This window comes from Larus michahellis, chromosome 1, assembly GCF_964199755.1.
Source record: "Larus michahellis chromosome 1, bLarMic1.1, whole genome shotgun sequence".
Lineage (NCBI taxonomy): Eukaryota > Metazoa > Chordata > Aves > Charadriiformes > Laridae > Larus > Larus michahellis.
Window position 1 is genome coordinate 206214521 of NC_133896.1, and position 15746 is coordinate 206230266.

Consider the following 15746-nt stretch of genomic DNA (forward strand, 5'->3'; position numbering starts at 1 on the left):
GACTTTTTTTCAGTAGAATTCATACTGAAGATGATGGTACCGATAGTTATTTCTTGTAAGTCATTAACTAAACATTCCAGGAACACAATTTTCTCTTCTGCAGCTTATTTGAAATCAAGAAAGGCTTCTGCTGCTGCTCTAGCAAATCAAATCTTTCCCCACAGCATGGGATAGGTTGATTAATGTGATAGAATATTTCAGTGAATGATTCGTTATCTACGGGAACTTCGGATTCTGAGGGAAATTTTCTGAATATATTTTAAAAATTCCAACATATGAAGTAAAAGGAGCTGTCAATATTTTAGAAATCACTCAGAAATTTTCTAATTAGAGAAAACTGCAAAGGTGGTGAGGGCTACTTTTTCTTGTTGTTGCTTTGCTATTTATTTCCTTTTCTTTTAAAAATCTGAAGCTTTGAAATTAATATTATCCCAACTAAAAACAACTATTAATGTTGGAAAATAGCAGTTTACAATGAAATCTATCTTTAGAATTTCACAGAATCAATGAGGACAAATCTTGACTCTGCTCTAAATTTCCTTCTTTCTTCTAGGGACAAAAGTAGTAGAAGAAACAAAGGTATCAAAAGGACACAGCCTAGATCCTCCTTAAGGCTCTTTTAGACCAGAAGCAATACAGAACAGAAGAGGGGAATGAGAAAACAGGAAGAAAACTAAGACACTAGAGAAAACTGATTTTCCATTACCCAGCAGATCAATGCTGATCCAAGAAGGAAATCTAAGTCACTTAGTTCCTAGTATATTTTTTCATCCAATAGATTAGGTTGGCATCATAAGCCAAACTGTACTTGTTGCTCCAAGAGAATGAAGTAGAAAGTACTTTGCTAAGGCATTACCTGCCTGTGAAAATCACGTGCGACATCCCAAGTACCTGTTTGGCATTAATGTACAGCCAATGTATGGCAACCAAGTTTATGAAGATCTAGACAGAGGATGCTCAAACAGAGGCTTCTGACTTAATGTGAGGATGAAGGGGCTGCCCACTTTCAACAGTCTTGCCAACAGGTGTTTGTTTTTCAATAGTAAAAGATTACTTGGAGATTGTTCCAGGACTGTAAAGGCATTCTTGACACCATTCATCAGAACATGCTTGAGTCTCCTTCCTACCAGATTTCATTCCTTAAAACATTACTTCTAAAGCTGGATCAAGGGGAGATCAGGTTTAAGCACCAGAGCCACAAGCTGATGAAATAACATTGCCCTGAATGAAAGAATAAAATCATGTTAGGTCGGTAGATTTCATAAACCTTTCACCCTTTCTTGAAGTTTCATTTCTGAGAGATACAAGTTCTATGCAAATTCCAAGAAGAGGATGAATCTACTGAATATTTTATCACATTCACACATGCTCTAAAAGAACATTACTACTTCACCGGAAAGTTCCATTATGAAAACACACAGGATAAAATCACTTGTGCTAGGAAAGACCGATACATCTTAGAGATTCTTCAAATTCATGCTGAAAAAAAATCAGTTACAGTTACACATATCTGAGGTAAGTGCATGAATAAGCAACTGGAATCCAACTAAACCCACAGGCAAAACCTAAAGAGCAAGCATTGATGTGAGCACCCACTGACTTTCCAACCAGTCCAGCAGAAATCTGCCAAGTGCCTGGTGCAGATATATCTCTAGGCACCCACATGACGAATGGCTGGCTGAGAACGCCGTGTGTGGCAATGTCACAGAGGGCTTTAGATGTGTGTTGCTCAGAGGGCCACCATTAAAGGAACAGCTGCAGAGCCCAGGCTGCTGGCATTGATGTTATTGCCAATGAAATACTGAAGCCACTCTACCCTGGCAAAGCCATATAGGAATATTATAATTGTCTCTAGAGTTCTGTAAAACGAAATAGTGCAAGCAGAAAATTCAGAATATTTAACTGAAAATAAGGAAGAACTGAAATAAAACTTTAATTTCCCTAACATAATAGGAAAACCCTGGGAGGTGGTGTTTTTAATTTTGTAAAACTTATTTAATCTCCCCAACCCTATCCTTCACTTCCATAAATTAGAAATATAGATGGTTAGAATCTGGATTTCTCCTTATTCATCTGAAGTGGATTGTTGCATCTTTGGCTAGGAAGGAATGTCAGTCAGAAGGCTGTGACGTAGCCCCAAATTTATATTTATTATAGCAGAAATACACATGGCTTTGTTGCTTTTTAATTTAATGTGCATGTTTTCCCTACTGAAATCAGTTTTGGAATTTTTAAAAGTGTTCCTGCAGATTCTTGTAGAAGTCCATCAAAAAATATTTACAAGGAGAACACAGTTCAAAGTGGGCATCACAACTGAGAAAGGAAAGCTGTAAACTGATAGACACTCCATATTGTTGTGGCTATGTACTTAAAACAGTCACAAAAGTAAAGACTTCTACATAAATTATACTAAGCCCACCATGCTTTAGCTAGTTTATAACTAAAATGTGTTTCAACACCTCTGGAAAACACAATATACGAATAGCCTACAGGATGAAGGATATCTGCATGTAAAGTAATTGTAGCAATTTCTTTTATCTTGACTGATTCTACATGGCTTTGCCAAATAAAAAATTAAAGACAACATTCAATATTAATTGCCAAATAAGTTCAAAATATAAATTCAGACAAGCTAAATCTAGAGTTTGCCCAGGACATGATAACTCTTGTAAAGAAAAGTCCTTGTTGATAATGATAATTGGTCTACTTCTGAACTTTATATAGTACATAAAAAGTACCATGACAGAAAAGGTCCAGACAACACCAGTTCCTAAAAACAGAATGTGATGAAATCTCTGGTCAAATTCTCACTGAGGAAGGAATGATTCTTAACATCCTGTGCTTCCTGGCTACATTTTTTCTTGAATGGTGACTCTTTGCTCTGGGTTGCTGTTGTTTTGCATGAATTCCAGTATGCCACATTTTCACAAGAGTTTCTTATAAAGCAAGACCTTTGGAGCTGTGAATGTTATTTTGGTAAGGGCAACAGACATGTTGCATATATGAGGGTAAGATGAACTTTGTACACACAAGAAAATAAAGATATGGAAGTTGAACTGAATTTCAGTCAAACATGAATTAGAGTCTCTGTTTGAACTGAAATTCAGAATAAAAAGGTTTGCTTCATGGTACTGATAGTGCCCATTACCTTCACGGCTTCCTTTTAGGCAGATTTTCCCTTTTCTTCATAGCATAAATTGTACTTGGACAACCACCTTTAAAGCTCCACAGTGTCAAAGCTTCATACTCATAGGCTGAATTTCTGAACAAGCTGAGCCTGTCCCTGATATTTCACTTCACAGGGAATTTGGAAATAATTGCTCAACATGCTCTTTTGCCTAAAACACCTGCACAGTACAGCTTTGTTTTCAGTGTTTCTTTCCAAGTCCTCCTTGGCTCCTCTGATCCTTTCCCCATGAGTCTTCCCCTGCCTTACCTTCTGTCTGTCAGGGGTGAAGCTGTATAGACCATCTGACACCGGTTCCTCTGAACCATATTGTGGAGCATCAGAAAGTCAAGCTTGGGGTGACTCAGCAGACAAGGCCTGTGTCACCTTATCAGACCTTAGTGCTGTTTACTGTCTTGTGTATTTCAGTTGCACCGAGCAAAGATGCTGAATGATTAAATCTCCATAAGAGCAGCTAATTAAATATTTACTTGGAAGTTCTCATGTGATATGATTCACCTCCATGAAGATCTATCTGGTTTTGCATACCTATCTAGTGTATTCTCATCTCAGTGTACATACAGTTGAGTTAAACATAAAAATTCCCATACAGCAAGAAAATATTACATCTGTACCTCCAAAGCCAAATTCATCACCTTCATTCTCGTAAGCATTAGTGGAAGTTACCAATGTTTCCGACTGCTTAGACACTTATTTTATTACATCTTCAAAGACAACACTGACATACATCTTAATCTGAAATGTTACCCTCCAAAAAATGTTCCATTAGTCAGAAAACATTCACTGTGTTGCTCTTTCACAATGTTTGAAATCAGCATTCAATTCACAGTGCAGTATGTAATCATAATAGACTGCGACACAAAAACAGAGCAGATGGAAATATTTATGCTGGTTTTGAAGGTTAGTAAGTTTTTCACGCATTCGCACAAGAGTCCAAAATGTTTGCCTGCCCTTAGCTGAAAATCTTCAATAAAATCCTGAACTTGCTAGATCTGCCTCTGAAAATAGCAGCATAGAAATATTTATTAAATAGAAATCTTGGCACAATGTGTTTTCAAGAAAGCTGGGTTTAAATATACAGAGGGTAAATTATGTTTAAGTAAGTAAGACTCCTCTGAGGACATGATTATGATGCTCTATGTTCCCCAGAACAAAAAAGAAGTATAACATCCATTAGTGCTTTACTAGTCAAAAATATAAAAGGATAATTTTAGTTTTTGAAAAAAACAGTCTTATAGCTGTCTTTTCAACAACACAATGGCAATTTTAAGAAAACAAACAAATACAGGAAAAAATAGTTTCCATATTGGAACTACCATTGTGCCATATTCTGCCTAAATGAAGCTTTTGTGCGAAATGGAATGTTTATAGCTTCATTTTCCCTAGGATGATCGTTCACTTGGCAAAACTACCTCTGTATAAATGTGATCTCTGATACAGTATTGAATGAAGTCAGTGGCCACACCACACTTCAGACTGTGTGTTGACTTCTTCAACTGAGCTCTACTGAAGTGTTCCAAATTCAAATTTGCAGGATCCTTACAAGATCCTTTAAATTTAGTTTAGAGGTTTCAGTTTGCAAGGTGGAAAGTACAACAGCAGCTCAGAAAATCCAAGATAATAAACACCGTAAACAGTGAAGTAGTTGGTATGTAAGGTAGAAAGTCAGCATTTCTTTAAATTATAGCTAGTCTCATGCATACCAATAATTTTTGAAACCTTCATAATATCAGGTGATTTATAAACATTCATTCAAAATTTACTATTCCTGGTTAGCATCTAAGTATATTATTGAGATTAGATGCTATAATGTACAATTCTAGTATTGCCTCTGAAGCAGTTTATGATCTTGCAGTCAGAACAGTTTATTGGTTTATGCTTCTTAACATCTTGTTTTCATCACATTCAGATGGCAATGTTCCATCCCTTACCCAGTTACTGGATGGGATCTGAAGAGCAGTGAAAACGAGCAGGCTGTGACTTATGAGATATGGAGCTCGCTGAAGTCACTAAGACACTGGCAAGTAGCAACCGTAAAATTGTGGAGTTGAAGATCTTGAGAGGAGTAAGGCTGGAGCAGAGCACCATCCCTGGACATCTGGCAAGCAGACTTTAGCTGGATCAGGGAACTCATAGGCGGGATCCCATGGGAAGCAGATCAGAGGAGTGAAGTTGCTCAGGAAGGGTAGGTCTTTAAGGGCAGCATACTCTGAGGGCAAGAATGATCTGTCCCAACTCTCAGAAAAACAAGTAGACATACCAGGAAACTGGTACGGCTAGGCAGGGAGTTCGCAGTGGAGCAGCATACAAAAGGGGGAAGCAGGGACAGGCTACAAAGCAGTAATTTAGAAACATTGCCTGGACATGCAGGGGTGCTGTCAGGAAAGACAAAGCTCACCTTAAGGTGATTCTCACAGGGAACAGCAAAAGCAACCAGAAGAGCTACTTCTGATGTCTTAGCAGGAAAAAGCCAAACAGGTGGTGTCAATGGCTGAACAGGGTGACTGATTTAATGACAGTGAACACAGATTAGACTGAGGTATTCAGTACCTTCTTTGCCTCAGCCTTCATCAACAAGGTCTCCGCTTCTTGAAGGGGCTTAAGAAAGAGGAGAAAAACTAGCTGTGGTTGAGGGTTGAGTAAGGGGTTACTTGAGGGAAGTCGCAGAATCACAGAACGGTTGTGTCTGGAAGGTTCCTCTGGAGACAGTCTAGTCCTGCTCAAAGCAGGGTCATCTACAGCAGGTTGCCCAGAACTGTATCAAGTCAGGTTTTTAATATCTCCAAGGACAGAGATTCCATAACCTGTCTGGGCAACGTGTTCCAGTGTCTGACCAACCTCACCCCCAAAAAAGTGTGGGTTTTTTTTATATGTTTAAATGGAATTTCCTGTATTTCAGTTTGCTCCCATTGCCTGTCGCCCTGTCACTGAATGTGACTGAGAAGAGCCCAGCTCCATCTTCCTTACTTCCTCCCATCAGGTATTTATACACATTCATAAGATCCCCCTGAGCCTTTTCTTATGCAGGCTGAACAGTCGCAGCTCTTGCATTCTCTCCTTGTATGGCAGATAGATTGCACCAAGCCCTTAATCACCTTCATGGCTTTTTGTTGGACTCACTTCAGTATGTCCACGTCTCTCTTGTACTGGGGAGCCCAGCACTGGATCCAGCACTCCAGATGTGTATCACCAGTGCTGAACAGAAGGAAGGGATTACCTTCCTCAACCTCCTGGCAGCAGTCTGCCTGATGCAGCCCAGGAGGCTGTTGGCCAGCCTTCTTTGCCACAAGAACACATTGATAATTCATAACTAACTTGTCCACCAGTAGCCCCAAGACCTTCTCTGCAGACCTGTTTCCCAGCTGGCTGCCCCTAGTCTGTGCCTGTGCCTGGGGTTATTCCTCCCAAGGTGCAAAACCTGGCATTTTCCTCTGCTGAACTTCATTCGTAAGGTCCTTGTCAGTCCTTTTTTCCAGGCTGTTGAGGCCCATCTGAATGGCAGCACACCAATCTGGTGTTATCAGTCACTCCTCCCAGTTTTGTACCATCTGCAAACTTGCTCTGTCCCATATGTCTTACCCAGGTCATTGCTGAAGATGTCAAACTGCATTGGCCCAAGCACCAACCCCCTGGGACACCCCACCAGTGACTGACCACCAGATGGACTGTGCCACTGATAACGCTTTCAGCTTGTCAGTTCAGCCAGTTTTCAGTACATGTTGCTGTTCCCTGATCTAGTTCATGCTTCATCACTTTGTCAATGAGTAAGGTATGGAGCCATGCTTGGTGCAGATGCCAAGGTGTTGACAGTAGCAGGCTGCAGGGGTGGCCTCTGTGAAGACAGGTTGGGCCCCAGCCATCTCTGGCCACATGAAGGAGAAGAACATGATCAGAAGTGGACAGCACTGATTTATCTAGCGTAAATCATGCCTGACCGATGTGTTTGCCGTCTGTAATAAAATGGACAACTTCATTGCCTTCCATAATAAAATGAGTGGGTTTGTTGACAAGGGGAGAGCACTGGACGTCATTTAGCTTGACTTCAGCGATGCTTCGAAAGCTGTTTTCCACATGTATCTGTGATGGGATGCTATGGTCTGAATGTATGAACAAGCAGATGAATAAAAATATGGTTGAATGGTCAGAGGGCAGTGATTAATGGGTTATACTTTACCTGGAGGCCAGTAATAAGACGAGCACCGCAGGGGGTCTGTCCTGGGACCTGTCTTGTTTAACATCTCAGTCAAGGACCTGGAGGAGCTTACAGAGTGCTTCTCCATCATATTTGCCGATGTCTCCAAACTGGAGGGGGGATACAGCTCCTGTGCAAAATCTTCCATGTAGGGCAAATGAATGATGCAGGCTGGGGACCAGATGCTTGAGGAGCAGTTCTGTGGGAAAGGCCCTGGAATTCTGGGGGGCAGTCAGCTGGACATGGACTAGCAGTGTGACCTGGAAGCAGAAACAGCCAAAGGTATCCTGGGCTGTATGAACAGGAAGAGACCTAGAGTGATTATTCTCCTTACTCAACACTCACTGTCCCACACCTGGATACTGCGCCCAGCTTTGAGGCCTCCAATACAATAAAGACATCAGTAAATTGGAGGCTGTTCTAGCAGAGGCAAGCAAGGTGATGGGGGCTGGAGCACTTTCTCTGTAAGAAGAGGCTGGGGGAGCTGGGCTTGTTCAGCCTGGAGCAGAGACGACTTTGGGGGCACCTAACAGCAAGCCCCCGTGCCTACAAGGAATCACACAGGGAACAGAGCTGGGCTCATCACAGTGGTGCATGGCAGGAGGACGAGACAACTGACATAACTTGAAACTACAGAGGGTCACAATGGATATAAGGAGAAGCTGTTTATCCATGAGGACAGTCACGCAGTAACACAGGTTGCCCAAGGAGGTTGTGAAGTCTCTGTCCTTAGAGTTTTTCAAGCCCTGACTATCACAGAAACACAGAATCACAGAATGGTTCGGGTTGGAAGGGACCTTAAAGATCATCTAGTTCCAACCCTCCTGCCATGGGCAGGGACATCTCCCACTAGACCAGGCTGCTCAAAGGCCCATCCAACCTGGCCTTGAACACCACCAGGGATGGGGCCTCCACAACTTCCCTGGGCAACCTCTGCCAGTGACTCACCACCCTCACAGTAAAGAACCTGATATCCAATCTAAATCTACCCTCTTTCAGTTTGAGGCCATTACCCCGTGTCCTATCATTACACTCCCTGAAAAAGAGTCCCTCCCCATCCTTCCTGTAGGCCCCCTTTAGGTACTGGAAGGTTGATATAAGGTCTCCCTGGAGCCTTCACTTCTCCAGGCTGAACAACCCCAACTGTCTCAGCCTGTCCTCATAGCAGAGGTGCTCCAGCCCTCTGATCATCTTCGTGGCCCTCCGCTGGACCCGTTCCAACAGGTCCATGTCCTTCTTGTAGTGAGGACTCCAGAGCTGGACTCAGTACTCCAGGTGGGGTCTCACAAGAGCACAGTAGAGGGGCAGAATCACCTCCTTCGACCTGCTGGCCACTAGATGAAGCCCTGAGCAGCCTGGTGTGACCTCAGAGCTGACTGTGCTGTGAGCAGGAGGCTGGACCAGAAACCTCTTGAGGTCCCTCCCAGACTAACCTATCCTGTGATCCTGCAGTAAACAAAAGCTTCCCATCATTTGGTAGAATGTGTCAAATGCAGTTACTGTGATAATTGTTTCATGCCTTCAACTGTGGTTTTCAGAATTTATTTCCTATTGGAGTCTTTAGAGTTTCTGAGTTTCTGCATAGGAATGGTAGCTTGAATGACCTGTTAATGTGTTCAACTGACCTAAGATTTTAAATCTTTCTACCATAATATAGATATTTCCCAATTTTTGTGTCATGTCCCTGAGCTCTATATCATGTAACAATGTGCTTAATGTAATGAAAAATGTATCTATGAATTTTTGGTGGGGCAATTTGTTTTTGCTTGTATTAAGTACATTCTTACTGCTCTGCATCATCTCTTTATGCATTTCTTGTTACATAGCTAAAGATGTCATCTAGTACCAGGTTTAATTTTGAATTTTTTGAAACCAGCTGAAAGGCTGCCCCTCATCCTAAATATATGTAGGTAACTATGAAGGTTGCTTCAATAGCCAAAGTTTCTGATTCAAGCAAAACACTAAAAATTCAGATAATTTTGTCTCCTCCTTCCAACACTGCAGTATATGTAATTTGATAAGTATAAGCCATTTGCTATGCCTGTATGAAGTCATTGGTGAAGGAATGAGTTTTGCATTTTATTCTGCCCTCATATGGAAGTGACTTTCACAGCCTAAATCTAACAACTTTGAAACTTTTGTCAGCTAGAGAGCTCTTCCTCACTGCTCAGTAGTTAAACTCTTCTCAGTAATGAAGGCAAAGGTTTTCTTGCTGTTGTTGCCTGGAGATGGATTTCTACAGACCAGTTAGAGGATGAGGATTCAGAATACATACTCACGTTAGCACCCCACAATGTCATGCAGTAACAGTCTGTGAGTACCAACTAGTTGTGACACCCTGTATCAAATGCAGGATAACTTAACCTTCTTTTATTGCCAGCTAAGATGCACTGATTTCGTTGTCTTGTATTACAGACATCTACAGACCAAAACGGGCCCAGAGAGTCACTACAGAATAATAACCTATGGTATGATAACTTACTGTGTGGCAAAGCCACTTGCAGAGAGCTCACCATTTAACTTTGGTCTTTACTCTGCTGAACGTGTTCACTAGATCCTGAGTGTGGAAGCTTTGAAAACAATTTAGAGTTCTTATTCCATTAGCGCAACACCCATTTGACTTAATTTGGTTTGAGTTGGTTCCTGGCAATCTGATGGATCACAGTTGTCATTTATACTAACAGTGGCAGTCTGTCTCGTCCATTTCACGTGCCTTGTGCTATAATTCTCATTACTTGGTACAACAGAATTTGACTAGTGATTGGAAATAATTACAATCAGTTCACATACACACAGAATCACATATAAATCATATTCATGAGAAAAATCCCTATATTTTAAACTACAAAAATTCAACTAGCCTTAGAAAAATATGTATGGGACATTTCATAGGTAGGTAGGTATGCTTCTCTTATACCAAACTCAGTAGCATGTTTCGTTCATTGTTGCCTTTCAAAGATGAAGCAGATGAAAATAGTACAAGAGTACATTTATGTAACATCATGTCTTCTGAACATTGTCAGCTTGTTCCCCCAATTTCTAAACTTTAATTCTGACATGCACATGCAGATTGTGGGCACAGTGACTCATTAGTGCAAGGATGAAGAATGAATCATCCCAAAATGATCATGGAGGAGGTGGATACGGTGGTACAGGAGGGCACACCAGAGGCAGCATGCTGCACCATCTAAAAAACATGTTCAGGAATGATTGAAGTGCTCTCAGATGCAGTCTTTCTCTGAGGATTAAAATAGAGCAGTGTGATTTCTCTACAAATATACCTTGTAGAAAAAATGTACTCTACAAATAAAACAAAATTTTAAGTGCAGAAAAGGCATCTGGGATTGTACTTCCATTTTTACTTTCCAAATTAATCTTGGTTTTAAATAACAGGGTAAGTGTTGGAGTGTCATCTGTGATGTCCAGTAGTGTTACCTTGCACCATGCCGAATGCTGTCATCTGACTGCCCTCTATTGTAACTAATAATGACCTTATAGCATCATATCCAGAGAAGCCTGAAGAAATCATTTTCAGCTATACACACCTCTTCTCTTCCTTACATCTGTCAAGTCCTAGAAAGGAACAGTAATGTAAGGACTCTGTTCTCATGACCTACTGTTAGTATGGGTTCATTTAACTTGACTGCCAGTGAGTATTACTGTGTATTCGTTTCTTATTTCCACTTTGTCTGTATATAAAAGTGCCTTAAAACTGACAGATATAGTAAATGCCGGTGTATTTATATAGTATTAACATAAACATATTTTCCATTCCCATCACTTTTGAGGACTCAACTCAACTTTTGAGATATACAATTAAGATAGATACAAAATGAACACACAGTAATAACATACGTATTTTGCATGAGAAACGGAGAACAATTTTACAGGTGTTTTGGTGTTTTGTTTTTTGTTTTGGTTTGGTTTTTTGAGTTTTCTTGGGGGGATGGGTTTTGGTTTTTTGTTAATCAGGTTTTTTGTTAACCTATATTTTTTATTCTTTGTTTTGTACCTCTTCAAGGTACTGGCATGAAATTCCTGAGAAACACCCCACTCGAGAGAAGTTGGATAAATATTACTTGCTCCAACAATACAAAAGAAAACAAAATCTGGTTAATTCGAGTTATAACAACAAATCTTTTCCTAGCGTAATTGTTTGATGCTTCCTGAGGGAATTCTTTTTTCTGTTTTATGGCAGTACTTCATGAAATAAGAAACTTCCAATACAATGGCCATATTGGGCAAGCAGGAATTTAGACTCCTCATGGAAACAGCTGTGCCCATTATTGATCCTGCCAATTGTTCCAGGGTGAGATGTGAAACAGAAACTGTGTTAGTCAGGAAGTGTTACTGTCTCACGTTAAATGCTAGCTTCTCCTAATAATCAGCACCATGTTATCTGGGCAGCATGGGTGAAAAATTATTCAGGCCACTTTTAACGTGTGAATGTAGTCCACACACCTAAGAATAACCAAAGGGAAACTACATTAGTATTTCATATAAAGGCTTGAGGCAGCAACTGAAGACATTCTCTTTATATAAATTTTGTCACTGATAGTGAGAGAAAAAAACATCTCAGGAAGGCAATTGATAAACCAGTGGATAAACTTGGTTGGTTTGGTGGGATTCTTTTTATTTTTTAATTTTTTCAAGCCTTGAACTATAACAGACTTTGAAGCCCCAGCTGCATTTGTTTTGGCTTCTGTTCATGACTGGGCATTTTTACCTCCTCTAGGCTTCTTTCCGAACTGCACTACAACAATGAATACAGCAAATCAAAACATTTTCCAACATAATTTTGTGAGAAAATACCAATTCATCTCTACTGAAATATTGTTCAGATTTCTCAAGGAGGGTCTGAAGGTGAGAAAGAGATCCCAGCATAGCTAAAAAGGCTAAGGCAATGACAAGTGATGTCTAAGTCAAAGTCCCAACTCCAGTTCTAACTTGCAGTCAGGACTTAAATTTCCCAGTCCCACGTATGAGACAAGTATATGCAAGGGTTCTTAATTGGAGATGTCTTCTGCTGTCTCTCACTGTACGAGTTCAGTTTAATTTAGTCACAGAAAAAAATAATAGATTTTCAGAGCAATTTTCTGAGCGGCAGTATCATCAAACAGTGAGAGCATCTGGAAGAGTTCACACAGCCCAGCCTGAGAGCAGCTTCATAGAGTCTGGCCTAGGCATGTTCATCCCCACTGCTCACCTGCCTCATCCTGTCCCACCTACGGCAGGTATGGATGTCACGGGGTATCTTACAGATGCTTGACAGCAGATCAGTAAAAGAAAAAAGGATTAACTTTTGAGGAATTTAAACAGCCTCTCATCCAGATATTCATGGGTTTAATCAGTTTTGTTTCTTGCCTCAGCTGGGAGGTCCAAGGCATTAAGGGTCAGGAATATGGGAAGAGCAACAAATAAATTCACCTTTAAACAAATAAATGTAAAAGAACAGAGATTATCTTGATAAAGGTACTTTAAAGGAAACTGTTTATTTTGATTGTACTTAACCTGACATTTGTTCTCTCTGTTAAAGGACAACCTTAGTGTACTCATAACTACATTGTGCAGGGAGAAAGGGACAGGGGAAACACGGGAAATGAAATACTCACCTGAGTCATGCATGAACTTTGCCTTTCAGAATTATTAAAACCATTTTATCTAATCTCAAAAGCGCATTGCTTACATACTCAGAACTTTAAAGAAGCTTGCATTGGTGAAAAAAACCCATACATCATTTAGTCAGTGATTGCTGTTTATAATAGTATGGTTATCATTACATTTAAAGAGTTTTCCTGCCCTGAATATGAGACATACTTTCTCTCTGCCCAAGTACAATGGATGGAGGAATGGGGCCAAAACCAGTGAAAACAAAATGCCACCGTAATGTTTGGTACCTTAAAGTCAGTGACAAATTGTCTGTTGACTTCACTGGGACAAGGATTTGAACTAGAAATACTCCTACTGAGTAGAATCCATCATGTACCAATTGAAAATACATGTTTATGATTTCCATTTTTGAGAGCATTAGTTTCTGATCCATTAATTTGACCATTTCAACAACATATTAAAATGAATAACATCTGATATTTCAGAAAGGCAATAAAACACAACCAAATAACTTAGTCTGAATCTGATAATTTTGAGCACAACTTATTCATCCTATTCCTTGTTTAACGATGCCTTCACTTAATCACTATATGGCTACACAGTCTTTCCTTCTCTCCTTCCCCATCTGCATGGCTGCTGTATTTACCACATAAAGGCCCAGACTGTTGAATACACATAGATTATGTTAAATAGTGAGAATGTTGTTCCAGTGATTATCCAGCTTCTCAGATGCCACAATTATCCCAAAGATTCAACAGCTGCTTCATGTTTCCCAGTTACAACTACAGACTGGTCAGTAGAAAAGAAGATTGCATTTGATTTTTAAATTTTATTTTTTTTTAAAGACGTGGTACCTTACACTCAACTAAAAAGCCAGTCAGAAGTCTTAGGTGAAATATTGAAGTCAAGAATCAAAGAAAGGTCTTGTTGTCTCACCTGACATAAAGACCACGTAATTGAGAAAAATAAAGAATGCAAACATTAATATGGAACTCAGTGACTGGTTTTGTAGCAAACCTAGTTTCCAGAGATGCCCTGACTTGCCTGGCTGTTTAGTGAAAAATCAATGATTGGAAATTGGACCGATCCAGAGAAGCACAGCTGTCAACATTACATTGCTCTCCTGCTGCTTTATTTCTCCTCCTTCTTGAATCCCTTCACTAGTTTCTATATTCCTCCTGCATTGGTTCCAAGTTACTTATTCTTTGCACATCTTATAACCAACTTCTGCATCTTTCTTTGCCTCCTTTTGAGTATCTCTGTGGGTTTTATTTTTTTCTTCTGTATGTAAAAAAATAGATGCATAAACCCCAATCCTCTTAATTCTAATTTTTTAGTCCTCTCTTTGACTGCTTCTCCTACTGGTTTTGCGCCTACCTTTGTGTCAGTCTGCGTGATTTCCTAATGTGTCAAACTGTCAGGAAGAGGCAGGAGCGTTTTACTGTGGTCAGACCAACTGAGGACAGTTTTGTTTGCTCTGAGCCAAAGTACATATTGAGTCCCTTTTTTGAAAAAGGAGTGGGTAGGTTGTTTCAAGGGAGGGATATTCCCTAGAAATGGACAGCTGAGAATTCAGCTTGGTGTATGTTTTACGTACAGTTATTTCTATACTGAGATTCGGGAGTAAATTAGACAAATTGCACTTCCATGCTACGCCCAAGAGCCAAAAGGAGGGTATATACACACTGAAGCTCGATAATGCCTTCAGGATTTCCCAGGTGGGGAGCGCTGCATTAGTTGATGATGCTATACCTGGCACAATTTAAGGAGCTCTGGCTTGCCTACGTTCCTGCAGCCATTCCTGAGCTTCCCATGGACTGTGGTGTGTTTGGACACTGTATGGTGATTTGTGTTTTCATGCCATTTTACGTTCTTTAAACCTGAACTTAGATATCACACCCTGCGAAGAGGAAAAGGTGGGGTGGCTTGATTGTATTTACCATTGTACTCGCACTACAGGGAGCCTTCAGGCTGAATGCAGGGCTTTTAGGGACCAGCAGGTTGCTTGACTCTGTCGCATTGAATAAATAGGCTGAGGTGGATACGAGGCCTTGCACTCCCTTTTAAATTGAGTCTACAACAGAGATTTGATATGGTGCGCTTCCTTGCTTTCCTGTCAGCCTTCCAAAATCCTAGTTGCTGTATATACTACTTCTGCAGTGAGTTTGGTCTACAGACTATCTTTTTCTTATTCTTTTTTTCTTTTTCTTTTTCTTTTTTACTTTTTTCTTTTTTTCTTTTTCTTTTTCTTTTTCTTTTTCTTTTTCTTTTTCTTTTTCTTTTTCTTTTTCTTTTTCTTTTTTCTTTTTCTTTTTCGTTTTTTCTTTTTCTTATCTTCTTTTTCTTTTTCTTTTTTTTTAAGTTTATAACTCTATGATATTATGCCATTAAGAATATGAATATTTTGATGTCTAAATATGAGCTATGTGTCTAGGCTCCCGCTACAGTTATCCAGCTGTAGTTAATACAGGTGATGGACTCTGGAGAGTGATTCAGCTAACCCTTGAATGGACACCTAGTTGTAGTCAACTGAATTGCTCTAGGCTCCACTGACTGTGTTAATTAGATCTCCATGAGCTGTAATGGGAGTTTAGTCACCTAATGTACATGTAGACATGTACATTTAGATATCTGAATCTGCAAGTTGTTTTAATCCCATTAGGATCTCTATGGAATCAATGGAGAGAAATGAGCTAGTCTGTGATGCAATTAATTTCATACTAAAATACACATCTAAAATATGGTCAGATGAATCCT